Source organism: Cervus canadensis, chromosome 1, assembly GCF_019320065.1.
Source record: "Cervus canadensis isolate Bull #8, Minnesota chromosome 1, ASM1932006v1, whole genome shotgun sequence".
Classification (NCBI taxonomy): domain Eukaryota; kingdom Metazoa; phylum Chordata; class Mammalia; order Artiodactyla; family Cervidae; genus Cervus; species Cervus canadensis.
The window spans coordinates 93,310,672-93,335,259 of NC_057386.1; the positions used below are offsets into that span (position 1 = coordinate 93,310,672).

Sequence of the window (24,588 nt, forward strand, 5' to 3'; positions counted from 1 at the left end):
TGACCAGATGGACCTTTGTTGGCAAAGTAATGTCTCTGCTTTTTAATATACTGTCTAGGTTGGTCATAGCTTTTCTTCCAAGGAACAAGCATCTTTTCATTTCATGGCTGTAGTCACTGTCTGCAGTGATTTTGGAGCCCAACAAAATAAAGTCTGTCACTGTTTCCATTGTTCCCCATCTATTTGCCATGAACTGATGAGACGGGATGCCATGATCTTTGTTTTTGAATGTTAAGTTTTAAGCCAGCTTTTTCCACTCTCCTCTTTTACCTTCAACAAGAGGCTCTTAAGTACCTCTTCACTTTCTGCCATAAGGGTGGTGTCATCTGCATATCTGCGGTTAATGGTATTTCTCCCAGCAACCTTGACTCCAGCTTGTGGTTGATCCAACATAACATTTCACATGATTTGCTCTGCATGTAAGTTAAATAAGCAAGGTGACAATATACAGCCTTGATGTACTTCTTTCCCAATTTTGAACCAGTCCAGTGTTCCATGTCTGGTTCTAACTGTTGCTTCTTGATCTGCATACAAGTTTTGCAGGAGGTAGAAAAGGTGCTCTGGTATCCCCATCTCTTGAAGAATTTTCCACAGTTTGTTGTGATTCACACAGTCAAAGGCTTTAGTGTAGTTCATGAAGCAGAAGTAGATGTTTTTCTGGAATTCTCTAGCTTTTTCTATGATCCAACGGATGTTGGCAATTTGATCGCTGGTTCCTCTGCCTTTTCTAAATCCAACTGGAACATCTGGGAGTTCTTGGTTCATGTACTGGTGAACACTAGCTTGGAGAATACAGGTGTGTATATTTTAGCTTTTTTTAAAAAAAAACAAAAAACTCAGATCAACAATATGTAACATGAACAACAAACAACATGTAACAGTAAAGAAAATTGTAGAAACCATTAATTAGAGCCCATTTTGGTACAAAGAGCAGCTGAAAAAGAGTGTCCAGAAAAAGGGCAATGGAGTTGGCAATATATGCTTGGGATTTTATTTTGGTTTCCATTTATTTTAAAATATTTCAAGTATTTTTGCCAAGTTGTCTGTGATAGTCTGAGCAAGATACCTACTAATTTGTGTGGCTGGATAATATTCTGCTATTTTTCTTTTTCTCTTGGTACTTACAAGTCACCAAGAGAAATGCTGCCCCTGTACTTATTAGCTTCTAGAAAGTTTGTGATGCATTGAACAGAGAGCATAGATGTAGTACACGTGTCTTTTCTGGTGTTTGACTTCATAGGAGATTGTGCATACTCAAAAATAAGTATTGTGGTTTTGGAAAAAGCAATTTCCCTGTACAATTAATAGTTTTCCTCAAGTTGAGAGAAAGAGAAGTGTGGTAGATGGCAAGAAAGAAAATAGGCTACTTGTCCATAGACAAGTAGCTCCTGAGAGGCAGCAAGAACCTATGCTGAATATGCAAGACCATATGTAAAATTACAAGATAAAGATTCTGTGTCTGAAGTGTGGGACAGGAGCATTATAAAACAAACATATTAGAAAGATAAACTGATAAAAATAAAAATGGAGGTCAGTAATCTATTTCCATCTCTAAGGAGTTGAAATTGCAAAAGATACTATAATGGTGGTAAAATCCCAGAAACAGGTAAGTTTGAATTTAATAAAAGATGACCTTTCATTTTTCTTGACATCTTTGAAGAATGTGGACTCATAGTCAGAAATCAAGTTATAAAAAATAGGTGGAACTAGTGGTAAAGAACTCATGTGCCAAATGCAGGAGACATAAGAGACACAGGTTCAATCCCTGGATTGGGAAGATCCCTGGAGAAGGGCATGTCAATCCACTCCAATATTCTTGCCTGGAGAATCCCATGGATAGAAAAGCCTGGCAGGCTTACCCCCCCCACCCCGCCCCGCCCAGTAGGGTCACTAAGATTTGAACATGACTGAAGTGACTTAGCACAATATTGTAAAAGCAACTATATTCCAATAAAATTAATTTTAAAAGGTACCATTGTATATCTTTGTCTGAGTTTGCTGTGATTCATGCCTATACACCTGCTAAATCTAAGCAGAAAACAAAACATGATGGATATGGAAAGATGGTGGCTTGTTATCCTAGGAATAAGTCTGATTCTGCCCACCTTCTGGGCTTTTGTTGTTAAAATAAACTTGTTCTCTTTAATAGCTCCCTTAAAAAAAAAAACTTTTTATTTTGTATTGGTTAGAGCCAATTAACAATCAATATTGTGATAGTTTCAGGTGAAGAGCGAAAGGACTCAACTATACACACACATATATCCATTTTTTCCCCAAACCTATCTTCAATCCAGGGTGCCACATAACATTGAACAGAGTTACATGTGCTAACAGCAGGTTCTTGTTGGTTATTCATTTTAAGTACAGCAATGTGTTCATGCCTATTCCAAACTCGCTTCCCTCCATCCTTCCCCCTAGAAATCATAAGCTCATCCTTGAAGTCCGTGAATCTGTTGCTCTTTTGTAAGTAAGTTAATTTGTATCATTTCTTTCTAGATTCCAGGTACAAGGGATGTCGTATGATATTTCTCCTTCTCTGCTTCACTCAGTATGACACTCTCTGCTGCCGCTGCTAATGACATGACTGTCACTTCAGTCGTGTCTGACTCTATGCGACCCCATAGACATCAGCCCACCAGGCTCCCCTGTCCCTGGGATTCTCCAGAACACTGGAGTAGGTTGCCATTTCCTTCTCCAATGTGTGAAAGTGAAAAGTGAAAGTAAAGTTGCTCAGTCGATGACACTCTCTAGGTCCATCCATTTTACTACAAATAGCATTATCTCATTCTTTTTTATGGCTGAGTAAGATCATGGCATCTGGTCCCATCACTTCATGGGAAATAGATGGGGAAACAGTGGAAACAGTGTCAGACTATTTTTTGGGGCTCAAAAATCACTGCAGATGGTGATTGCAGCCATGAAATTAAAAGACGCTTACTCCTTGGAAGGAAAGTTATGACCAACCTAGACAGCATATTAAAAAGCAGAGACATTACTTTGCCAACAAAGGTCCATCTAGTCAAGGCTACGGTTTTTCCAGTGGTCATGTATGGATGTGAGAGTTGGACCATGAAGAAAGCTGAGTGCCAAAAAATTGATGCTTTTGAACTTGGTGTTGGAGAAGACTCTTGAGAGTCCCTTGGACTGCAGAGAGATCCAACTAGTCCATCCTAAAGGAGATCAGTCCTGGGTGTTCATTGGAAGGACTGATGCTGAAGCTGAAACTCCAGTACTTTGGCCATCTCATGTGAAGAGTTGACTCATTCGAAAAGACCCTGATGCTGGGAAGGATTGGGGGCAGAAGGAGAAGGGGATGACAGAGGATGAGATGGATGGATGGCATCACTGACTTGATGGGCATGAGTTTGAGTAAACTCCAGGAGTTGGTGATGGACAGGGAGGCCTGGCGTGCTGTGATTCATGGGGTCGCAAAGAGTTGGACATGACTGAGCAACTGAACTGAACTGAACTGAATGTTCCATTGCATGTATGTATCACATCTTCTTTGTCCATTCCTCTATTGATGGGCTTTTAGGTTGCTTCCATGTCTTGGCCACTGTAAAGTGCTACAATGAATATTGGGGTGTATGTATCCTTTTGGATCATGGTTTACTCTGGATTTATGCCCAAGAGTGGGGTTGCAGGGTCATATGTTAGTTCTATTTTCAGTTTTTTAAGGAATCTCCATACTATTCTCCATAGTAGCTGTACCAATTTACATTCCCACCAACAGTGTGAGAGGGTTCCCTTTCTCTCCTTATCCTTCTCAGCATTTATTGTTTGTGGATTTTTTTGATGATAGCCATTCTGGCTTGTGTGAGGTGATATCTCATTGCAGTTTTGATTTATATTTCTCCAAAAATTAGTGATATTTAATATCTTTTCATGTGCCTATTGGCCATCTTATGTCTTCTCTGGAGAAATGTCTGTTTAGGTCTTCTGCCCATTTTTCGAGTGGGTGTTTGTTTTGATGCTATTAAGCATCATGGGCTATTTGAAAATTTTGGAGATTAATCTTTATCGGTCACATTATTTGCAAATATTTTCTCCTAATCTATACAATGCCTTTTCATTTGTTTATTGTTTCCTTCACTATGCAAAAGCTTTTGAGTTTAAGAAGGTATATTTGTTTGTTTTATTTTTATTTCCGTTATTCTGGGAGATGGATCAAGAAAAGTATTTCCATGAGTTATGTCAGAGACTGTTCTGCCTATGTTTTCCTGTAGGATTTTAAGAGTGCTTGGTCTCACATTAAGGTCTTTAATCCATTTTGAGCTTATTTTTGTGTATGGAGTTAAAGAATGATCTAATTTAATTTTTTTACGTGCAACTATCCAGTTTTCCCAGCACCATTTGTGGAAAAGACTGTCTTTGCTGCTGTTTAGTTGGTTCAGTCATGTCCACTCTGTGCTACCCTATGGGATGTAGCCCTCCAGGTTCCTCTACCCATGGGGATCTCCAGGTAAGAATACTGCAATGGGTTGCTGTTCCTTTTCCAGGGAGAGACGGTCTTTACAACATTGTATATAGACTCGCCTCCTTTGTCATAGATTAATTGTCTATAGGTGCATGGACTTATTTCTGCATTTTCTGTTCTGTTGCATTGATCTAAATTTCTATTTTTGTGCCAGTACCATACTATTTTGATGACTGTAGTTTTGTAGTATAGTCTGAAATCAGGGAGCCTGATTCCTCCAGTTCTGTTTTTCTTTCTCAAGATTGCTTTGTCTATTTGGGGGCTTTTGTGTCTGTATACAAATTGTGAGTTTTTTTTTTTTTTGGTTCTAGTTAATAACTACCTTTTAAACTTGACTGTTTCAGAGCTTAGATAACTACTACAAGTATTTTTATGTACTTATTTCTCATATGAGATACTGTGATATAAGGGTGCTGGGTAATTTCTAGAGCTTGAAACCTGACACTTCTGAGTTTCTTCTATTTACACGCTTATATGACTGCTGAATTTTGGAAGGGTCAGTGGAGCATAGCAATCAGTTAAGCTAACTAAACTAAATATATTGTATTATATTAACTATAATTCACTTACTTGGTTGCTTAGTCGTTTCTGACTCTTTGTGATCCCATGGGTCATAGCCTGCCAGGTTCCTCTGTCCATGGGATTTTCTTGGCAAGAATACTGGAGTGGGTTGCCATGCCATCAGAAATCAGGTGATTTTTGATTCAGGGAATGAACCCATGTCTTCTGCATCTTCTGCATTGCAGGTGGATTCTTTTCCACTGAGCCACTGGGGAAGTAAGTAAATTATTGGGTTTTATTCCATGGCACCCACTCATAACCTTTGAAGAATTTTACCTTTATAAAATTGATCTATATTTCAAATATTTTGACATTTAATAAGCAGTATAACATAGGCATATGAAGACTGTAGCTAATATTGGTTTTCTCTATTTAGTTAGATACTTTATTATATTGAAAGTGTCTAAGATTGTGTTAAAGAAGAATAAGTTTAGTCCTATGCATAAATGAAACACAGAATGAAGAGAAAAGCAGAGACCCAAGTGGAACAGAGGAAAACCTTGAGGCAGTAGAATTGCTCATTCATTTTCTGAGACCTGAGGTAAAAAGGGGGCTTCCCAGGTGACACTAGTGGTAAAGAATCCACCTGACAGTGCAGGAGACGTAAGAGACGTGGGTTCAATCCCTGCATCAGGAAGATCCCCTGGAGGAGGACATAGCAATCCACTCCAGTGTTCTTGCCTGGAGAATCCCATGGACAGAGGAGCCTGGCGAGCTATGGTCCATAGAATCACAAAGAGTCAGACATGACTGGAGTGACTTAGCATGCACTGACAAGATAAGAAGACTGCTGTATTGGATTAATTATTTGTTGTTTTCAGACAGTAGGAAGCATATAACAAAATATGAAATTTAAATTTAGAACCAATATATTTTGCAGATTCTCTTACTAAAGACTCAAAGTTACATGTAGTTTTAAAAAGGCATTTATTAAATATAAGAAATTACTATGAAAATGCCATTTTCTTACTATATAAAAGTATGTTATTTTTACCAAGTATAGAAAATACAACAAATGCATTAAAATAAGAATTTATATTTACTTAAATTTAAGAAAATGAAATGATTATCTCCAAGACAGTGTACAGAGAGAGAAAACAAAGGGGTAATCTCTTAGCCCCAAAAATTCTAGTTTTTTTTTTTCCAAATGAAAGTGAGAATTGACCTTGAAATGTATTAGGAAAAGCATAAGGGTTTTGTGTGTTTGTTGTTCCCACAAAAGCCATAATAAAGGAAAGTTACAATTAAGAAGGTGGGGGACATTATAAGTATTTGATATGATAAAATGAAGGTCATAAATGATTATGAAAAGTATAATGTCACTTTTTCAGTGATTGAGATTGGATACATATTAAAATGATATGGAGATTTTTTCTTTTGGATAATATGGAGAACTTCATATTAAAAACTAATAGCTACAAGATCTTTAGAGATCTCAGAAAATGAACATTTAGAGGAAATTTCCTTTTGGTCCAGTGGTAAGGACTCTGAACTTTCATTACAGGGGACACATGTTTGATCCCTGGTTGAGGAATTAAGGCCCTCCATGCTGTTCATGTGGGTGAAATAAATAAATAAAATAATGAACATCCATCATGATCATTTCACAATTTATACAAATATTGAATTATCATATTGTACACCTGAAACTAATATAATATTGCATGCAAATTATCCCTCAATAAAAAAATTTTAAGAAGAATACCAAACTTTCCAGAAAAGTAGAGACATCATTCAGCATTAAGGATCAAAAATAAAGGCAAAATTGAAACTCAGATTGATTTGCTATTGTGAACATTTTAGCTGTTTTAAAATTTTAGAGGCAGCCTGTATATCCAGGCAATTTTGATTTTAATGATCAGTAGAGACAGGGTTCATTACCTTGAGCTATTGGAAAAGAGATCTTGAAACTAAAATCCTTGAAAAAAAAAAAAAGGAAACAGTGTAAAGAAAGAATAGAAATAATGCAACATTTAAAACAATCAACAGTGACAAAAAAGCTCACATAGAACTTGTCAGCCTTGGCTCGTTCTCTAGGTGGAAAAAAGGTTTTTCTTTTTCAAAGATTTAAAAGAACTTGTCTGTCTTCATACAGGATTGTGTTCAAATCTATACTAATACATCACCGTTGGAAACATAGTGTCCAGTTAGTTCTAAATTACCTTTCTTTTGAATACAATCCAAAGCAATGAAGAAAACATATTATTTCTTAGTAAAATTAAGAGTCTGAGGAAATCTCAAATTACCATTTATATGTAAGACTTCCCCAAAACAATCCAGATAATCAGAGTACTTAGGAGGACTTACAAGTTGCAAGAAAATAGCAAAAAAGCATAGCCAGTACCGAGGGATCTTATGAAGCCAGTTCTTTGAGACTTATATTTTCTCAAAGAGGAAACCACTCTGAGTGCAAATTGCAATGATTAGGGCTAAGACCAAATAGTATATAGAAACTGTGGAAGCTGAGCAGCAAAGGAAAAAGTGCTCAGGGGAGCCCAAAGAACAGGAAAAAGAAAAACAAACATCAAATAAATAAACCTTCTGAAAGAAAATGCCTTACTTGGGATGGAAGGATTTTGCCCCTCAGTACTGCCTTCTTAGTTACTGGAGGAGCTCAGAGCTGGCAAAAGAACACTTCCTAAACTTGGTAAATTCTTAAGAGGCGTAAGAAATATAACCTTTCAACTATTTCAAATATTAACCAAAGAACAGGTCAGTGTAACAACAGAGGGACAGCCCTTGACATAGAAAGACAGAACTTCCATGAAGGTTCATTGGGCCCAATCTCACCTCGACAGGAAAATTTGTGAATAGCTGATATAGAAAAAGAAAATTATTTCAAAAATGAATAGGAAAAAGAAGTGGCACGTAAAGACTTAGAGTGGAAAGAGAAAGTGTTTTTGTGAGAGAGATAAGACTAAAGGTAAAAGATAGCCACATTTCTTCCTGGCTAATTTTTAGAGACAGCTAAAATTCTTCCCTGAAGAAAATTCATCTTATGTTGAAAAGACACAATATCTATCTGGAAAAGTTGATTCTAAAGAGTAAAAATGAAGATAATTTCTAGAAATACTACAGGTCATCAGAGGAGACTTCACTTTCCTATTTTTCAAGGAGTACAAAACTTTCAGATATCTTTAAGAAGATGAGGTTTTTTTGATAAAAGACTGAGAAAGTATAATTAAGTTGTAAATTCTTGATAAAGTGGGAGAATTCAGCTCACACTGATACTGAAAAATAAGGGATGCCTCTTGCACTTCTTAGTAAAGAAGAAAGAAAAAAACAGAAGCAGACATTGGTATGTTCATAGGCTACTCTCAAGAAGATTGAAATGTTTATGACAGTTTCCATTTTCATGATGAAATATGAGGTAATTATCAGCTCAAACTGGGTACCTTATCATGATAAGGGATGAGGGAAGCTTGAACAGTGAGAAAGAAGGTGAAAATGTCATTGTACAGAAGAAGTATAAAGTTAAAGATGCATCATTTATAAAAAATGATGCCTAACAGTAGGAGAGGAGGATATAACATGATATGAGAGAAAGCTTGAAATATCATGCTTCTTACAGAAGTTATAATTCTCCTAATACTTAATACTCATAATATAGTACTTCATAATAATCATAAAAATCATAAGTAGTACATAAATTAAAATGAATTACATTCCACACTCCCAAATCCACAACCTACATGTTCAGATGACTTCCCATTGAATCTAGATGGCAAATGTTAATAGTTTGAAGGTGTCACCTTGAAAAGATTTTCTATTGATGCATTGATTTAGACACATGTGTGTAAATATGCATTACTTATCAATATATTTATTTGTATCATCTAACTTATTTTCTTTTACAAAATAGTTATTTCTTTTTCAGTATGTTTTACCTATTTCATTCTTATAGTGGTTCTATGGTACCTATAATACAAATATATTATGCTTTACATCCTTTCCTCTTTCCAAAGATTTAAATAATTGCTAGATTTACTGTTAATATTACAAAAGTGATTTTATGAGCATTTTGCATATATATTTACATGTGCTGGTGAATTCAGTTCAAAAGAGGTTGAATTAATGTCATTTTCTGAAATCTGTTACTTTTAAGTTTTTATGTGACATTTATCAGAATATGCTTAGGTGTGTTCTTTTATTACACATTTGTACCATTTCTTGTGAAAATAGCAGATATTTTGCCTATGTTAATTGATGCAAGATACAAGATAAATTTGATTTTAACTAAGCCTAGTTTAGTTAAAGTTAAACTTCTCAGTATCTTCTTAAAAATGTGCATGTGAACCTGACTCTATTCTGAGCCCTGGCCCTCCTTCTGATGGTAGACCCCTGTATTGCTCTTCATGCTGTTCATGACGACAATTGTCTCACTGTATCTCACTGTCTGCACTGTTCATTGAACCCAGGGTAGGCAAGGCATGAAATAAGAGGCTGCAAGAAGATTCAAGGAGCCATAGGAACTGCAGACGCATTTATTCTTTTCTGGCTGGCACAGTAGACCTAAGAGCAGATTAACATAACACAGCACACAACCTCTCTCCTGGCTGACACAGGATCCATAACAGTATTCATGTTATATTCTCTCCTCTCATGGCTGGACCCAACAGACCAAACCATGATGCAACAGTAATGCCACCACTTTATGGGTGGAGCTTATATATCTCCACAACACAAAGTAGCCTGTGACCAAGCAAATACCTCATGATGTGTATGCAGTGCTATAAAGGATCTCAGCTGTTACATAGTCATTATTTATAAACCGTGGGGTGAGAGAGCCTGAATTCACTATCTTGGCTAATTTGCTCTTTCCCTACAGTCACCAAAGAATGTCTATAGGATTATTTGGAATAGTGTACCTTGCTTCTGAAGAGCAGACTTGGTAAACATATTAACATATAGTACACATATATAATATGTATATATACATTGTATACCATAAATATATATAATATTATGTTTAGAATTAGTTATAGGAGACAAAGAATTGGACACAAATATTTGTGTATATGTGGAATATCTATGATTCAATACAAAAGAAATTGATGAGACTTATTGCTCCCATGAAGGGAACCAGGATAGAAATAAAGGCTTAATTATACTTTTCATCAACTGCCCTTTTGAAGATTTGCATTTTTAGGTATCACATATATGCATTATTTCAATAATAACAATTATAAAATGCATTGAAGTAAAATTATGTGGATAATTTTATACCCATTCTGCCTTTCGAGAATAAATTTTCTAACTTCTTGTCTGTTTTTATCTCAACATAAAATAATGTCAATAAAAGAACTAGCATTTTAAAAATTCTGTCAGTTCAGTTCAGTCACTCATGCAACCCCATGAACCACAGCACGCCAGGCCTCCCTGTCCATCACCAACTCCTGGAGTCCATCCAAACCCATGTCCATTGAGTCGGTGATGGCATCCAACCATCTCATCCTCTGTCATCCCCTTCTCCTCCTGCCTTCAATCTTTCCCAGCATCAGGGTCTTTTCCAATGAGTCAGCTCTTTGCATCAGGTGGCCGAAGCATGAAGTTTCACCTTCAGCATCACTCCTTCCAATGAAAACCCAGGACTGATCTCCTTTAGGATGGACTGGTTGGATCTCCTTGCAGTCCAAGGGACTCTCAAGAGTCTTCTCCAACACCACAGTTCAAAAGCATCAATTCTTCGGCACTCAGCTTTCTTTACAGTCCAACTCTCACATCCATACATGACCACTGGAAAAACCATAGCCTTGACTAGATGGACCTTTGTTGACAAAGTAATGTCTCTGCTTTTTAATATGCCTTCTAGGTTGATCATAACTTTCTGAGTCCTTAATATATGTTAAAATATTTAATTCTCACATCCTGTCATCAATGTATGAAAGTGACATGATTAGTGTACTTTTTAAAAAAGCACAATTAGGATGTCAAATAATTTGTTAAAAGCTGAACAATTTTAGTTTATAGAGCAAAATTTGAATCCTGTTCTCACTGACTACACAATATTACAGGTAATGTGTTTAAATGACACTGAAGATATGGAAATAACATTAAAGTAGACGTATAAGAAAAGAGAATGTATTTCAGAATAACTGTATATAAACAATAAAAGAAGCTTAATCAGTAGGAGAGAAATCAGGTGGAGGAGAAAAACAATAAGAAACAAGTTTATTCCTGGAACTACTGGATTTTAAGAAGGCAAAAAAAGGAGAAAATCATCTGGAAGCTGTTTCTGTTCTGAAATTTGGAAGAAGAAGAAAGTGGCAGTAAAGAGAAGGAATACAGCAATAGTGAGACATCAAGGTGGAAGTATGTGAAGTGAGAACTGAAAATACATCAGACAGAAACAAAAGAGAGAGGAACCAGAATGCATTATTCAAGTCATAAAATTGCAAAGAACAATAAAAATATCTGAGTCATAAGCAAAAATCAGAATTGAGTGAGCCATGTAACAAGTATATCAGAGTGAATTATTGCCTGAATATCATACAAATTCAAAAAGGTAGGTGATAATTAACATACTATATAAAAGTAATGGCTAACCCCTAGGTATAAAATGCAACAATCTAAACACAGGAGTCAATAATTAAAAAAAAAGAAAGAACAATTCCCATTGTGGAATGTGTGTGCGTGCATGTGTGTGTGTGTGTGTGTGTAACAACTGACATTTAGTACATAATATAAAATTTCTATTAAGGCATGAAGGTAAACAATAGAAACTTCAAGAATCAAAAGTCAGTGACAAGTAAACCAAAAAGCAATATACACATTAATAAAACTGTAAAAAAGAACCTTAAAAAGCTAGGGTTATATAGTTCACAGTAAGAAAATTTAATATTTTTTAAATCAGGAGAAAGAAAGTGATTACCAGGAAATTCATAAGTTCTATTAACTCAAGATGGAATATTGGGATATTTCTTTGAAGTTATGTGAAAATGACCATATTATCAGCATAGCTTGTATGTGTGTTTGGTTGACAAGAGAATTTCATAAATAATTGGAAGTTCTAGGAAAAAAGCTTCCTTTCTATGTAGCAGACCTTAACAAGCATAAGGAAATTAAAATTGTTAGAAGTAAATTATGCATAATGGAAGATTAATGAGGAGATAAATTAGGACACAATAAAAGGAAAATGAATTTTGAGAATTACAAGGGATGATAAGAGAAGTAGAGGAATTAAACCAGATGTGTTAATGTATGTATTAAAATATGAATAATGATTTAGGAAGATATAGAACTGTATATGAAAGAGAAAAATAATAGTGTAGCAGTTTCAAAGAAAGCTAATCCTGAAGGAGGGGAAGATGGAAAGCAGAGCGAGAAATACATCTGAGACTGAGAAAATTATATGCATAGGGAAAGAAAAAAAAACACAAATGTATGAAATATGCATAAGTCTTTAAAAAGAAGCATAAAGAGGAGATGGAAAACATCAAAGATCTAAAACTTAAATAATCTCTTCTTTGTGAATGATCAGCCTATATCATCTTCTAAGAACTCTTCATTTAGATGATATCTAGTCCTATTTCCACAAAGAAAGGAAACTCCCAACTATCAAAAATCTGTGTATTTTTTTGAATTTCAAACCTTTTATTTATTGAGGAAAACAAAGGTGTATAAGGCACCGTCTTGGAGCCTCGGAGGTTTGTGCCTAGCAGAGCCTGGTATGACTGGGAGCCAGGTACACTATAGGTGTCCATGATGGACAGGCTTTTAAATACATATTGTTTTTTCTTTCTTAAAACAGATATTTATACTAGTGTAGGCCAAAAATAAAGGTTTACAGATTTTAAGTGGATGTAGCAATAGATTATGACAGCTAACCCATTTTTTAAAAATACTACCAACTTCCCCCAAGTAAAATATCATTCATAGCAAAAACATCCATGATGCTTCAAGATGATTTGCCCTTGACTCTCCCAATAGGTAGAATTATTTTGTCTTTAAAAACCAAAGATCATTTTTTTGTGCTTATTTTTGAACTTAACAATATGAAACTGTGTAACTACATATACCTTTATAATTAACCTTTTTTACTCAATAGGGTATTTAAGCAATTCAACTATGTTCTTGGATAGAGTATAGTTTCTTTTTACAGTTATATAACACTCTATTTTAAGAATATATCACACTAATACATTTTATGTTAATATAAATTAAATTATTCACCTCTGAGGTGTTGTGGCTGTGACAAAAATTTCTAGGATGTAACTTTGGGAGAAAAATATTACCAAGTTGATTTAGGTAAATCAACTAGCTTGTAAGGTATGTATATATTTAACTTAATGGATGCCATTGATTGTTTTTCCCTATAGTGACTTTAACAATTTCCTGACCCACTGACTGTGTAAGAGAGGACAGAACTATATAAAGCTTGTTCATTCACATAGTAGAAAACTCAGTATTGCTAAGATGCCAATCCTCCTTAAATTGATCTACAGATTTGATGCAACCCTAACTTAGATGTCTAACATGCTTTTGTCTTGGTAGAATTTTACCAGCTGAATCTAAAATTTATAGGACTATAAAATACTTTAAGAAAATAACCTTGAACTAGTAAAATAATGTTAAGATATTCATTACTATATTTTAAGAATTACTAAAAAGTTACAGTAATCAAGATAGAATTCCATTGGCCTAGAGTGAAGTTGGTGATGGACAGAGAAGCCTGGCGTGCTGCGATTCATGGGGTCGCAAAGAGTCGGCCGTGACTGAGCGACTGAACTGAACCAAATTGAGAGTTAATGCTGGTGCACTAGTAAAGAACTTGCCTGACAACACAGGAGACTTAAGAGACGTAGGTTCGATCCTCAGGGTGGGACAATTTCCTGGAGGAGAGCATGGCAACCCACTCCAGTATTCTTGCCTGGAAAATCCCATGGACAGAGGAGCCTGGTTGGCTATGGTCTGTAGGAGTCACACAAAGTCAGACATGACTGAAGCGACTTAGCACACACACACACATGATTAAAAAATATCTCATCAGAACAAAATAGAGTATCCAGAAATAGACGCATACATATATACTGTGAAAATAAAGAAAGGAAACATCATGTAAAATGGGGTAAGAAAGCCCTGAAGGGAGAGCTCTCAGCTACCATCATAACCAGCAAGAAAACTGAAGATAAGAATTATTTTAACAAGGTCTCTTTGTGTAGAATTCTTTGTATAAAATTCTGTCACAACTTTTTATCTTTGATGATAAGAATGTTACTTTTCTCCTGGTGCAGGGGAAGAAATTTCTTCTCTTGATTTTAAGAAAAGGAAGGAAGATTTCTTCCTGCCTCAACAGCAAAGCACTAAGCATGGTTTGTAGCCAAAAAGAGTTTTTCCTCAATAAAACTTATTCCAAACAACCCTCCCCAATTTCCTCCTAAAATCTAATAAAAGCTGACCTCCCCTTTGAGTCTTCAGATTTGCCTGTGATTCACCATGGTTTGCTTGTCCTCAACTGCAGTTCTGCTATTCCCGAATAAACTGATTTTGCTTGTAAAGTAACTGGCTATTTATTTTTAAGGTTGATTTACTGTTCTCTTTGTGTATGCAAGCTCCACTGTCTTTGTGTTTCAATCTGCTTTTATGAAGCTTCCTGGTAAGTCACCCATTATGTTCAAAAGAGGGAATAAAATAATTCCTGGTGTTTTAGAACAGGTTTTGGAAAATAGAGCCCCTCATAATTAGCATGCTTTAGAGAATTCAAAGGCAAGATAGAGTCCACCTAGTTCTTGGAAAATGGAGTTGTGTCTTCTGGAAAAAATGAGTGTACTTTTAGATAATTTAGAATTACATTGGCCTTTCTAGAGAATCTTTGTTTAGATACATCCACATTAAGGGGTAACCTTAAAAGAGAGGATTTCGAACTTCTCAGAGGATGGAAAGTATTCTTGATTGATATGCATATGCTTCTAAACATTGAAATGACTTACAGCATGCAAATAAAACATCTTTCGTAAAAATGCTTTGGCCATCTGAGTGTCGGAGGAGTTTGTAATTTCCTTGTTCCTGTCTCACCAAAGCAAAAATTTGAAGTGATGGACAGACCAGTGTTACAGCTATGTGTAACAGCTCAGTTTTATTTGGCAAGCAAGGGAGAATACATTCTCAAGGAGTGAGGGCAGGCTGACCCAAAAGATGCTAAAAGAAGAGAAGTCTCCAGCTCAATTTTGGCTCCTCTTTTTATATGTTTTTTTCTCTTCCCCCGAGCCTGCCCTATGTAAATTGGGCTAGCCAGAAGGACTGTTTGTTTTACCTGAGGTCTCACTCTGGTCCTCAGACTTTCCTTTTTTCTATTTTCGTGGGCTTTTCCCTTCTTTGTCTTTTAGCCACCACCATTCTGGACTCCTTTTTCCTATTCTAATGACCTAACATTTCCCCCTCAAGATATGAGGACCAATTCTTTGGGAATAGGGGTGTTGTGGTCTCTTTGGCTACTTCCTGCTTAACTGGGGTGGTGAGGGTCATTGGGCCTCCCCCTCTTGCTAGTCTCAAGCCTCAGAATCCTTATAGTGGTGTCCATCTAAGGGCGAGTGGTATTTTATGTGGTCGGCTGTAGTTTTATATATCCTTGTGGAACTGGCACTGCATGTTGTAGCTTGTTGACCTGGACAGAGACAAAATGGGTTAGACAATCGACAATACATGGAGCAATCATAAGCAGCATCAATATGGTGATAACAGGGATTAGTAGGGGCATTAGCCAACTCCAAATTCCCCATTGCCAGGAGAAGGATCCCCCAAAGAGAGATAGTAGCCACCCCTAGAACTCTCTGGCTTGTTCGTTGAAATCCTGTAGGATCTGAATGTTTTTCTTGAGGACTGTAGGACTTTCTTTAAAAGTTGAGATATTAGGTGGGGGTATTTACCCAGAAACAACACATCTCATTCAAGATGGCTCAAGTCCCTCCTTATTCAGGGATCAGGAGATCTATCTCCTGTCTTATTTTGGAGTACAGTCCCTGCCAAGCAGCGTTGGCTCTTTAGAGCTGTCCTGAGAAATCTTACCCCGGAAATTTAATTTTGAGGGTGTTCACTAGAATGACACCCATTTGTAGTTCTGAATAGGTATCTAATATCTCCCAGGGGCTCACAGCTGTATTAAGTGTCCTCTTCTGTTTTCTGGACTCCTGAGTAGTGAATCTGGGAGTCGTGTCCTGGGACCTTGACTACTGTGGGGGTAGAAAGTATTAAAGAGTACCCCCCTTCCACATGGGCTGGAGTTGAGCCTTTGGGGACCCATCTTTCCAGACTTTAATCAGGACTTGAGTCCCTGGAGCATATAGTGGTGGCTCTTTAGAATCTTTTGGGTCCTGGTTGACAGCCGACAAGTGTATATCTTGTTGGAATTGCCCAGTGGCCATGGTATAAGACTGGAGGGTCTAAGCCTCTGGATCTAGAAAGAGGTCATTGACATAAACAAATTGTCTCCCACATAGCATCTCTTAAGGATTAAGACCAACCTGTTCCTTAGGGGCAAAGCAAGTGTGGAGGCGAGCCATTGGTAAAGTCTCCTTCCATCCCAGGTAGGTCTCCTGGGTTATCTTTTTTATCACTGATTTAAGAATTGCTTGGCTCTTTCTACTTTTCCTGAAGACTGTGGCCTCCAGGAACAATGAAGATAGTGAGTAATGCCCAATGCTTTTGAGACCCCTTGGGTCACCTTAGAAGTAAATGATGTCCCATAGTCACTTTGTAATGACCTGGGCAGACCAAATCTCAGAATGATTTCATAGAGCAGTTTTAGTTTTTTGTTTTTTACGCCACCACCTCAGCATTCTCAGACTGGGTGGAAAAGCCTTCAATCCATCCTGTGAATGTATCTATCATGACTGATAGGTATTTATGCCCTTGAGAAACTGGCATCTGCCAGTTCTCTCCCGGGTAGGTCCCACGTTATTGGACAGGCTGGGCCAGCAGGGGTCTTTGAGCTCCTTGGGGTTGTTTAATTTGCAAGTGGGACAAGAGGAGACCACTTGTCTTATAGTCATTTGGAGGCCTGTTCATCTGAAGGACCTTTCTAGTAATCTTTGGAGGGCCTTCTCCCCGAAATAAGTGGTGACATGTAAAGAGTTAACCAACTTCCATTGGAGGTTCCCAGGCAGAAAAAGGAGTCCCTCCTTTCAGAACCACCGCATATGATCTTGAAAGCCCTCACTCTTAGCTGTAAGAGTCTATCCTTCAGTATATGAAGGAGTTTCTGGCAAATCAGTCTGTGGAGCTAAGGCGGCAACTTCTATTAGGTCATGGTTCTGTAATGCTGCTCTCTTAGCTGCCTGATCGGCTGCTTGGTTCCCTAGTATCACTTCCATGCTCCCTTTTTGGTGTCTTTTACAGTGGGAGACAGAAACCTCAGTGGGCAGATGAACTGTTTCCAAGAGCCTAAGGATTTGATCACCATATTTGATTGGGGACCCTTGGGTGGTCAAGTGGCCTCTTTCTTTCCAAATAGCAGCATGTACTTGTAGTACCAGAAAGGCATACTTGGAGTCAGTGTAAATGGCTACTCTTTTTCCTTTTCCCAGCTCTAAAGCTTGAGTCAGGGCTATGAACTCAGCTAATTGGACTGAATGAAGTACCTGGTGGCAAAGTTTAGCCTCTGTGGTCTCAAAATTGGAGACTACTGCTTATCCAGCTCTTCTTTTTCCATCCAAGACAAAGCTGCTTCCATCAGTGTACCAGATTTCCTCAGGATTGGTCAAAGGATCTTCTTACAATCCCTCTCAGAGTTTTGTCCAGTGGTCCAAAGTTTCTAGGCAAGAGTGAAAGGAGAGAGAGCCCTCGGGGGTAGGCAGGAGGGTAGCTGGGTTAAGAACCCTCACAAGGGGATATAGCCAGGCCTGGATTTTCCATCAGCACTACTTGATATCTGAGGATCCTTTGATCAGACTTTCATAAGTGGCTTCTCCCATTCAGGAGTTGTTTCACTTGGTGGCTGGTAAAAATGGTTAGTTTTCCCCCAAAAGAGAGTTTTAAAGCGTCTTCTGTCAGGACTGCAGTAGCTGCAAGATTTCAAAGGCAGGGAAAGATCTCTTCCCAATAAGGGAGTAGGACACTCAGTAACCATCAGAAACTGGTGGGAACATATTTGTCCATTCCAGCTACAAAGAAGTGCTCAAGTGAATCTTTTTGTAATTTTTTTTCCTGCAGCACCCAAAATGGTACAGGTTTGGGAAGAGAAGGCTCCGGAGTAGGAGGTCAGGACAGAGAAGGTAGCCCCCATGTCAACGAAGAAATTCTCGGGCCTACCTGCCACATTCAATTGCACCCTTGGCTCTCGTCCCATGATGGTTATCTGTGACAGGCGGGTTGGCTGGAGCGGGTTGCTTCAGTCCTGTTGAACCATCGTGAGGGAAGGCTTGGCGCTTGATCTTGAGGCTTTTGGGTCCCAAGGTCAGAGTGCCACTCAATGTCCCAATTGATGGCATTTGTAGCAAGCCATTTTAGGATACTTGTCATAGTTTGGACACTCTTTGGCCCAATGTCCCACCTGTCTACAGATTAGGCATTTGCCTCATGCCTTGTCCTTTAAGGACATAGGTTTGCCATAGGGCTTCCCTGGAAGGTGGCCAGCATCTGGGCATGAGTTTTCTCTCTCCCTTTCTCCCTTTCCTGGGCCTTGGCCTCCCTCTCCTGTTCTGTTATAAAAGGTATTGGCGGCTGTCTGGACCATCTCATCTAAAGAGGCAGCAGGGCCCTGCTGCTGTAGCTGTTGTAATTTTATCGTGATGTCTGATGCATACTGAGACCGGAATTTGTCCTGTAAAATCACTTGTCCCTTGTAAGAGTCGAAGCCCAGATTGGTAAACTTTTGGAGGGACTCTTTCAGCCTTTCCAGAAAGGCAATGGATTTCTCGTTGGACTCCTGAGTTATTGCTGAGACCTGGATATAGCTGATTACTTTTTGCCAGGCTTCTTTAGGTCCTGCCTTTACACAGATCAGAAAATGACTCATTTCCCAGATGTGCTCAGGGTCATTATAATTCCAATTAGGATCTAAGCAGGGAACTACAGTTTCCCCTACTGGGTATTTATTGCTTTACATGTGAATCCCCATAGCATACCTTCGGGCTTCCTTTAAGACCCTAGCATGCTCAGGGTCAGGTAAAGTTTGACTACATAGGACCATTATGTTCTTCCACATCAAGTCGAGAAACAAGGTAATGTGTTGGAATGTATATATATTTGTCCGTTTCATCTGTATAGCTTCTCAGATCTTGTTTGATCTGTCTTAATTCCTAAGAGGAATAAGGGCTTATGGACCTGGGGTGGTCCAAATTCTCCTTCAGTTTCAATTAAGGGACATACTCAAGTTGGCTTTTGTGGAGAGGGTGCGCCCAGATATGGGGTCACATTTGGATACAAGGAAGGAGCATTAGGCAACTCAGGAACCGTGGGAGGTGAGCCTTCACTGGGGGCTTCCTTATCTTGGTTGTTTGTGCCTAACACCATTTATCTAGTAAATGGTAAATTTTACCTAGTAAAATTTACTTTTAGAGCATACAACAACCCCATACTTAGGACAAAGTTCTTCATATCTCGTAGTTGGGAGAAAATTTGGACATAGGGGAACTCTGTCCATTTCCCTTGTCTTTTGCAGAATAAATCTAGCTGCTGGATGGTATTATAATTTAAACTCCCATCCTTAGGCCAGTGTTCCTCGTCCCCCAGAGCATACCATGGCCATGCAGTGGCACAAAAGAATTTTAAGAGTCTTCTCCTTAGGATTAGAGGATCAAACAGCTTCCAGTTACCAAGGGCGTCTGTCAGGAAGTGGATTGGTTATTTCCTATCTGAAAGGCAGTGATGACAGGGAGGGGAAAAAAAAGGAAAAATATTCATCCTTCTACTTTCATGGGTGGACTTCCTTAGGGGTGAGTCTTTTTTAAGCTTATCTTACCCAGTACTGTTGCAACCTGAGAGCCAGGTGTCCCTGGGCCAGGGTGAGGATCCCCAGGCAGGCTGAGGCATGACAGCCTCCTAGAGATCGAATCCCCAGGCAGGTCGAGGCATGTTGACCTCCTGGGACCCCTGGACTGGCAGATCCCTGAGCAGGTTGAGGCATGACAACATTTCGAGGACCAGACCCTAGACAGGTCAAGGCAGGTCGACCTCCTGGGACCCCTGAGCTGGGAGTTGGGCATCTCCAAGGTCTCCAGTGTGACCAGTGCTGGGTAGGATTAAGGGGTTGTAATCTTAAGTCATTGCTGGTTTGTCCACTGTGGATGGGAATAAATATCATGATGTAAAGCAATCCAAGCCTGTGCCCTGAGACTGGCAACCTGGTGAAACAGCCATAAGACTTATCTTCTTATTGCTCTGAGGGAATGAAAGTCACTTATTTCCTTCCCTAGTCCTCCATAAGATCAGTTTAGGGTGTCTCCAATGGTAAACATTTCATTTTCATTGACCCACTTTAGGTAATAACAGAAGTAATAACAAATGAGTGAGTTATCTGATCCTGTTAGGGGCATTAAAAGTATTTTAATAATAAGTTGGGTGGAGCAATATTGCCTACAAGGGAGCAGGATCCTGGTTACAGGAGTAAGTAAGTGGCTTAAGGGCAAATAGATAAGAGGCAACAGATCAGATGTTCCATAAAAGTGGAGTAGAGATTTGATCCAGGGATATGTTTGTAACTTTAGGAGAAGGGTGGTAACAGTTTGGGCCCAAAGGGCCTGCAGGACTAACTCCCAAAGTGGCAAACGTTATCCCCGGAAGCCCAACTGCCCTTGAAGGGATGCCAGCAGATGGACTTCTAGCAGGCATTGTGTGCCTGTCACATTGTGTGCCCACCTTAGCAGGTTCACTGAGAGATGCTATTGTTGCACATATAGTAGGAAACATGGACGTTCAAGACTTGAATATCTAGAGGGATTGGAGATTATACAGTATTTCTCTCCCAAAGGCCAGCTATTTTCTGGTTGTTCCTCTAGAATATTATAGAAGCAACATTGTGGGCCCTGACAGAGCTCATGAAAAGAGTGTGAAACAGGAGGGAAGGGGGCAGGGCACAACCTTTGAAAGAATGAGATAGCCCAAGGGCATAACATAAACTGATTAAAATCAAATGGGTCCAAGGTGACAAGCCAAATTCAACTAAGCCTTGATCCTCAGTCTGCAAGCTAAATGACACACCCAGAGGTGCCAGGACAGTTCCAAGGTATTGTCAAAAGACTGAGGAATGGGTGGTTCCCCAGTTGTTGGAATGATTCTCCTACTCATTAGCATATGAAATCACCCAACACGCAAAAACTAATCACACCACATTCCATGGCCTCTACACTCACCCTCTGTGATGGCCCATACCCTGCAGAATGTGCTTTTCTCTGAATCCGAGCAAATCTACCTCTTACCTATGCTGTGTCTCTCACTGATTTTTTTGCAATGAGACCTCAAGAGCCTGAACTTCATTAGGTCCTAAAACCAGGCACTGTAGGTTTTGGCTGGGCTCAAGTCCAGGGAAAGAGGAGCTGAAGACTGGGAGGAAAAAGCAGTGGGAAAAACATGCCAAGGAATCCCCTTCATAACCTGCCAGAAAATCTGCTAAATACCTGACCTGTGCTCAGTTTTCATTGGCCTGATCCTTGACACAAAGAAGATTAAGGACAGAAGAACCTCCACTTGCTTGGGCAACAGCTACTAAGTAGCCCCTGCCAGAGTCCCTCAACTGCACCCACTGCCGCTCACCTGTTCATGGGGGAGTTCAAGGAAACAAGAAACAAGAGATTGTAAAGGAATTAAGATTTTGTTAGCCATATGTCCTTACAGCCATAGGAGTGAGGACCTTCTACCTTAACCCGAGTTCTCCTGTAATCCGAGACTGAGCCCATGAGCTTTCTGCTAAGTTTGTTTTTGCTGTCCTGGTTTCTAGCGCACTGGGCTTCTTGTCACTTCCACTGTTCTGGGTTTTCTCATGTTCAGCTTCCACCGTGGGAGCTTTTGCCCAGTTGGGCTTCTGCTATGCTTGGCTTCCACTTTGCAGGGGTCGAGCCGTGGTTGTTTTGGCCAGGTTAAATCCGAGTCATGGCACCATATATGTCGGGGGAGTTTGTAATTTCCTTGGTTCTGTCTTGCCACAGCAAAAATTTGAAGCCACAGACGGACTAGTGTTACAGCTCAGTTTTATTTGGCAAACAAAGGACTGAACTGAACAGATAAGACTCATTTATTTCACCCAAATTATCCATTTAATAAAATGGGAGAAATGAAAATCTTTCAATATTTAATTTGCAACAACTAGTATTTTAAATGGGACAAAAAAAAAAAAAGCCTCAATTCTTACCTCAAAGATGTAACAAAAAAAAGATCAATATGAAATATAGACCTAAAAGTAAAAGTTAAAACTAAAATTTCTTGAAGAAATCAGTATATCATCTATGCAAACTTGTGTTACTTGCTTAGTCATATCTGACACTTTGTGACTCCATGGACTGTAGCCCTTCAGGCTTCTCTGTCCATGAAATCCTCCAGGCAAGAATAATGGAGTGGGTTGCCATTTCCTCCTCCAGGGAAACTTTTCCTCCTCCATGCAAACTTAGATTAGGCAAAATATCTTAAAACAAACAGAGTAGTCATCATAAAAATAAACATTAAAACAGCAAAAAAAAAAAAAAAAAAAAAAAAGGTCTGATATTTTGAATGACATTTAAAGAAAAATAAACTATGATTTGATAGAAGATATTTGCAATATTCTTCTCGGATATAAAATATATCTAAAATGCATAGGGAGGCATGCATGCTCAGTTGCTCCATTGTGTCCAACTCTTTGTGACCCCTTAGGCTGTAGACCACCAGACTCCTCTGTCCATGGAATTCGCCAGGCAAGAATACTTGAGTGGGTTGTCATTTCCTCCTCTAGGGTTATTTTTCCTGACCCAGGGATTGAATATGCATCTCCTGCACTGGAAGGTGGATTCTTTACCACTGAGCCACCTGAGAAGCCCATCAAATGAATAAATTACACTTTATAAAAGACTTTCAGCTCAAATTTTAAAATATCAAAAATAAATCAGGAAACACATTACCAAAGAAGATAAGTATTGAGACTGCATACACATAGCAATGTCTAAAATTTACAAGGAAAAAAAATAGCAATAATTGCCAAGAATGTGGAGCAATTGGCACTCTCATATAATGTCCTTGAGAAAATGGAATGGTAAAACTAATTTGGAACACACTTTAACACTTCTTTTTTTTTAACTTAAAAATAACATAGCCTCTCATCCAGGGATGAAATAAGAGATGAAATTATACACTTTTAAGGAGATTTTTATAAGACTGTATATAGAAGCCTTATTCATAATAACCAAAATATCTGACGCAAAAGAATGTCTTTCATCAGGTGAATAAATAACCATAATGTACTATATTTATACATATATATGTATACTACTATACTGTATAGGTATTATGTTGAGCAAAGAAGTTGAATACAAAATAGAACATATTGTATGATTCCATTTATATAAATTCTAGAAGAGGTAAAATTATTTAACTGTACATATGAGATTGATTTATTTTGAAGTGTATAAATTATATGTCAGTTTACATAAAAGGAAAAGATATAGAATAGAAATACATTGAAACTATTAACTTGATTTTTGTACTTTGACAAGTAAGCTATATTTTACATTATTTTCCAGTTTTATTGAGAAATAATTGATATGTATCAGTGTGTAAGTTTAAGGCATGCAAGACAATGATTTGACTTACATATATTGTGAAATAATCACCATAATAGGCTCAGCTAGCATCTATCTTCTAATATAGAAGCAATAAATTTTTTTTTAAAAGAAAATATTGTTTTCCTTTTGATGGTAACTCTCCAGATTTAGTCTCGCTACAATTTTCTCAATATTATACAGCAGTGTTAACCATGGCTGTTCTATTGTGCATTGCTGCTGCTGCTAAGTCACTTCAGTCGTGTGCGACTCTGTGCAACCCCATAGACAGCAGCCCACCAGGCTCCCCTGTCCCTGGGATTCTCCAGGCAAGAACACTGGAATGGGTTGCCATTTCCTTCTCCAATTATTGTACGTTATACCCCTAATAATTATTTACTTTATAACTAGAAGTTTGTAACTTCTGACCACCTTCTTTCAATTTCCCCTGCCCCAAATTTGCCTCTGGTAACCAAAAGTCTGATCTCTTTTTCTATTAGTTTATTTTGTGTTTGTTGTTCACTCAGTCATGTCCAACTCTTTGTGACTCCATGAACTACAGCACACCAAACTTCCCTGTCCTTCACCATCTCCCAGAGATTGCTCAAACTCATGTCCATTGAATTGGTGATGCCATCCAACCATCTCATCCTCTGTCATCCCCTTCTCCTGCCTTCAATCTTTCCCAGCATCAGGGTCTTTTCTAATGAGTCAGCTCTTTGAATCAGGTGGCCAAAGGATTTTGTGTTTAGATTTCACATATAAATGGATAGTGTTTGCCTTTCTCTGTCTGACTTGTTTCAGGTAACATAGTACTTTCAAAGTTAATTCATGTTGTTGCAAATAGTGGGAATTTTTCTTTTTTTATGGTAGAATAATATTCCCTTTGTG

General features: G+C 38.3%; 1 long non-coding RNA gene across 1 annotated transcript; it reads right to left on the reverse strand.

Annotated features, from left to right (window-relative positions):
- Positions 1-657: 657 nt before the first annotated feature.
- Positions 658-7,658, reverse strand: LOC122453303. The gene is made up of 4 exons (XR_006273000.1): positions 7,599-7,658; positions 6,920-6,956; positions 5,048-5,246; positions 658-811 (listed from the first exon to the last, which is right to left on the reverse strand). It is a non-coding gene; the product is annotated as an uncharacterized LOC122453303 (long non-coding RNA).
- Positions 7,659-24,588: the final 16,930 nt, after the last annotated feature.